General features: G+C 55.0%; 1 protein-coding gene across 2 annotated transcripts in view; it reads left to right on the plus strand.

Annotated features, from left to right (window-relative positions):
- Nucleotides 1-1,244: 1,244 nt before the first annotated feature.
- Nucleotides 1,245-4,545, plus strand: part of LOC113216682 (ras-related and estrogen-regulated growth inhibitor-like) — a 64,646-nt gene continuing 61,345 nt past the window's right edge. For both annotated transcript variants that reach the window (XM_052267588.1, XM_026436478.2), the window contains exon 1: nucleotides 1,245-1,802. The gene's annotated coding sequence lies outside the window, so the exon portion shown is untranslated. The remainder of the gene's footprint in view (nucleotides 1,803-4,545) is intronic.

Genomic DNA, 4,545 nt, shown 5'->3' on the forward strand with positions numbered 1-4,545 from the left:
GAGAGAGAGAGAGAGAGAGACATAGAGAGGTAAAACACTCGAAGACCTCCCAGGACAGTGTCCGGCGGGTGGACCCTATTGTAAGGGCCTCGGGTGCACGCCGTCTCTCTCACGCCGAGGGTGCTGCGGGGCGTGCAAGCGAGAGAGACGGAGCGACTGATGTGATGTCTCTATAGCGGTATAAATCAGGCCCCAGCATTGGTCCAGTTCGTGAGGTGAGGGAGCACACAGCTTCCGCGAATTTGTTTGCAATATGAAACCAAACGCTTGTCTCTTTGCTGTGGTTAGTTTTATTGTTCATTATAATGTAGTGGACCGTTTCCAACCCGTTCCCACGCGTACGAAGGTCTCCGCTAGCGAAATAACCAGAGTGGTGTGATACAACATGAGGTAGTGATGACACCTCCTTAGAAAGGGGGATGGGGTGGAGAGCAACATTTAGGGTGGTTTGAACCTTCGGCGCGCTAACGCCGCCCGCGGGGCCAAAACACTTTTACTTTCCCTTTCCCTTCTATCGAATATATCGATCCGAACTGGGCGATAACAATTGCTGCTCGTAAATCGGTAGGGGGCCGCAACGGCGGCAGGGCGCGTCAGGGGATCCACCAGGCCACGCCCCGCCACGCCACGCCCCGCCACGCCCCGCCACGCCCCGCCACGCCCCGCCACGCCACGCCCCGCCACGCCCCGCCACGCCCTGCCGCGCCCCGCCACGCCCCGCCACGCCCCGCCACGCCCCCTGCCACGCCCTGCCGCGCCCCGCCGCGCCCCGCTAACCTCACCTCACTCTCGTGCGTATGTCACGACGGTGTGTTATTGCTCGGGGATGCCTTCCTCCTCCCTCACCTTGGCTCTCGCCCAACAGGTGGTGCCACCACCACCGTCCACATCTGTATCGCTCGCCCGATCTGGAAACGCTTTTGCGGACCGGAGCAGCAGCAGCGCACTCGGGCTCTCTTCTCTTTGCAGTCTGTGTTTTTCACCTATACACGCATTTTCCAGACAGCCGGGCAGACAGACAGACGAACGAGCAGACTGACGCAGACGATCAGTGGCGCGCGCGTTATCCGGACGCGAGGCGCGACACGCGCTCAGTCAGCTGTTTGTTGGGTAAGGTCAGACCGCGAGACGACCAGAGACGGACAGACAGAGAGAGAGAGAGAGAGGGAGAGAGAGAGGGGTGTGGTGCCCGTCGAGCCGAGGCGGCCGGTGCGCCGGCCCGGCCTGGCCTGCCGTACCGCGCCGCCACTCCAGTCGGCTGCAGCCCGCCGCCGAGACCAGACCAGAGTGCACGGCACTCGGCTTCCCCCCCGCAGAGTATAGACGGCTCCAGGCTCTCGCACTCACGCTCGCGACTGCGAATACCCCCCCGCGCGCGCCGGCCGTCTGTGAATACAGACGAGACTCGCCGGCCCTGTGAACACCGCGTGGAACTGTGCATAGAGCGACGGGCGGGTCCGTCCTCTGGCACTGTGAATACCTGTGAATACCCGCGCGCCGGCCCATCCCGGTTCTGCGAATACCTCGCGGCTCACCGTTAATCCCCCTTTTGCTGAGGTCCGGCCGGCCCCGTCTGCTGGTCCGCCGGTGCAGTCTTGGTGCACGTGCTTGTGCGTGCCTTCGTGCGTGCGTGCGTGCGCCCCGGTTTCTGGGTGTGAGCTGGTGCGGTGCTGCCGAGCGACACATCGTCCCCGCGCCGCTTCATCTCTGTCGCTCTCGCTTTCGTCTTTGGCGACAAGCTCTTGCTGCCGACCAGCCGAACAAGGACCCGGCACTCGGATATATCGTTTCGCGCACGAGATGTAAGTATAATGTGTGAGTGTAGCGTGCCTCGCCAGTAGTGTGTGTGTGTGTGTGTGTGTGTGTGTGTGTGTGTGCGTGCGTGCGTGCGTGCGTGCGTGTGTACGCGTGGAGTGAGGATTCCTGTCCATGTGCATTTTGTAGACGTGTTTGCTAATCTGGAGTTATGCAGCGAGTTTGTCAACCGGTGCGTCGTGGAGTGGCGCGCGTCTCCGATAAACTATAGTTGTTGCGGATACAATTTCAATCCCTTCAGATATTTGCCGATATAACTTTTAGCTTTGTGCCATTACGTTTTCACGTGCTGCATCAACGTAGCTAAATTGTAATTATCTCGTGCGGTCTCTGTAATAAAGCAAGGCCCCTAATCTGTGTAGCGTCGCAATTGGACACCCAGTAACCAGTCTCACCCCCATCGCCCCCGTGTGCCTTTGCTTTGTCAAGGCGCTGACCCCTAAGATCCTCCCGAGGAGGAACAGTCAGATGACTCTAAGGAACCAACCCCCCTCCCCTCCTTTTCCTTCCCACTTCGCAGGATCGGGTTCCCGCGTGGCCCTCATGCAGGCCCTAGAGGAATTCACCCGATCAGCACTAGAGTGCTCAGTGCTCTCAGGACTTCTTAGAAAGCGCGCCCAGCTGTGCCCGGTGTCATGTGGTTGGTAGTGTAGCAGACTCTGGACGGAGCCATTTCAAACTTCCCTTCTAGTCTTTTTCGTAAAGCAGCTTTTCCTCCTTCCTTCTCATCCCACTATATTCTGACAATAAAACTATAACTCACGTCGATTTTTTCCGCCCGCCAAGAGGTAACGTAATTATCATTTTATTGCGACCGCAAAGGCAAGTGCTTCGTGCTGGGAAGGAGGATTCCTCAAAAAAGATGCCCCACCTTGTGCCTTCTTTGGGAACGGATGCTGCACATTTTGACGGGGACGAGTGATGATTTAGGTCTGCGTTGACGTGAGGCGGACGATATCGCTCAGCGCTTATAGCAGCGATAAGTAGACCACTAAACCCAAACCATATATTTCGCAGACTTTAACCGGGGCGACGGGTAACTCACTGCTCCTATAAACTTGAGCACAGAACAGGCTTGACAAAACAAAACAAAAAATTGTTTTGCAAATAATAAAGAAATTTGACAAGTGATTGAAAATCGTAAAATTCCTTTTGAGGAAATTGATAGCCTCGAGCTGACAATAACCCTTTGTGCGTGCAGGCCGTGCACTTCGCGTGCACTTCGCGGTGCACGTGCTCTCGTTCTCTTTTGTGCGAGGCGCGAAGGCGGCGGGGCGGGGCGCTAATGGGCGACCCGCCGCGGCCCGCCCAAGGCGCCTCTCCCCTCTCCCCGCGTACGCTAATACGCAGCTGTCGGACAAGGACCTAACAATGGCTGGGCAATTTTCTAAAAAGCATCCCTGTTTTGAGAGTGTTCCTACTAAGCTCTATCTGCGTCGGCGATGACACTTGCCAAAGCCATATCACTAGCACAGATCCCAATTAAAAGTGCGCTCTAGGAGTGACTGCGACTGCACTGTGAGCAGATGCTTGCAACTATAGGCATTTTCGAGCTTTATATTGCAAACGAAGAAGCTCTTTGCAAGCTGTCAGGGCCCTTGAAAACAATGTGTTAGTTAACAGATTGCAAGATTGCAAATAACTACATGGTTCGCATTGCTATGCTTCAAAATTAATTCCCTTAAAGAATTCTTTGCCAACTGCAAAGAAAATCGCTTTCAACACAAACCAATTCTTTGCAAAAAAATTACAGCGTGTTGTGTGCTACTGCGACGACTTGATACACAATTCAATATTTGGTTTGTAGAGCGTGTTCTTATAATTCTCGGACGCCCAAGGCTGACTTTCATTGTCTCCGCGTCGATAGTCTGTCCACGGCGTCGTGGCGACGTCGCGTGGGTATGGCAGACGTGATAACGACTAATGTTATGTTTCCTACGCGACACTCGCGGTGGGTCGCCTCTCTCTGTCTCTCTTCTCTAGCTGCCTCGCCCGTTCTCAGAGACATCCTGCGCCGGCCGTCACCCCTAGAGTAGAGAAAAGGAAGCCCGCAGTACTTGGAGATGAGATAGGCTAAAAAGTTGCGAAAATTTTATGGTGGTACTCTGTGGTGTCCATCTTGAGCACGTGATTCAGCGCGGTGCCATCGTAAATTTTTACATTCTTCTCACCTCCCAACATTTCTCCCTCCCTCCCTCCCTCTTCCCCTCTCAAACGAATGCGACCGTGAAATTTAATACTGCTAAGGAAACAAAATCGTGTTTACTATCGTCTCATTCTATCAGATTGCTCAATCTGCCTAAACAAAAACAACAACTCGTCAAAAGTTAATTTTACGTTGTGAATTTAAAGAAAAATCGGGTACGCGTAGAATTCTTTTGATGCAACGTTCTTGTGCGTTTTAACTCGCCATCGTCTTGTCGCGCAGGAAATGGTCGGCCCGGGCCAAACGGTCATTCTGCAGAGCCGGGCGGGTGGGTCTGTCCTGGCGGGGCGGGGGGTATGGAGCCGTGGTCCCCCAAGTGCACGGGCGGGTGGTCGAATCATATATGGGTCACAGGGCCGCCATTTCCTACCCGGCCGCGGCGCGCCACCTCTGTCTCTGTCTGTCTCTCTGTCTCTCTCCCTCTCTCCCTCTCTCCCTCTCTCCCTTTCTCTCTCTCTCTCTCTCTCTCTCTCTCCCTCTCTCTCATCTCTCTCTCTCATCTCTCTCTCTCATCTCTCTCTCTC

The sequence above is a fragment of the Frankliniella occidentalis genome, unplaced genomic scaffold (assembly GCF_000697945.3).
Source record: "Frankliniella occidentalis isolate FOCC.00 unplaced genomic scaffold, Focc_3.1 Scaffold54, whole genome shotgun sequence".
Classification (NCBI taxonomy): Eukaryota; Metazoa; Arthropoda; class Insecta; order Thysanoptera; family Thripidae; genus Frankliniella; species Frankliniella occidentalis.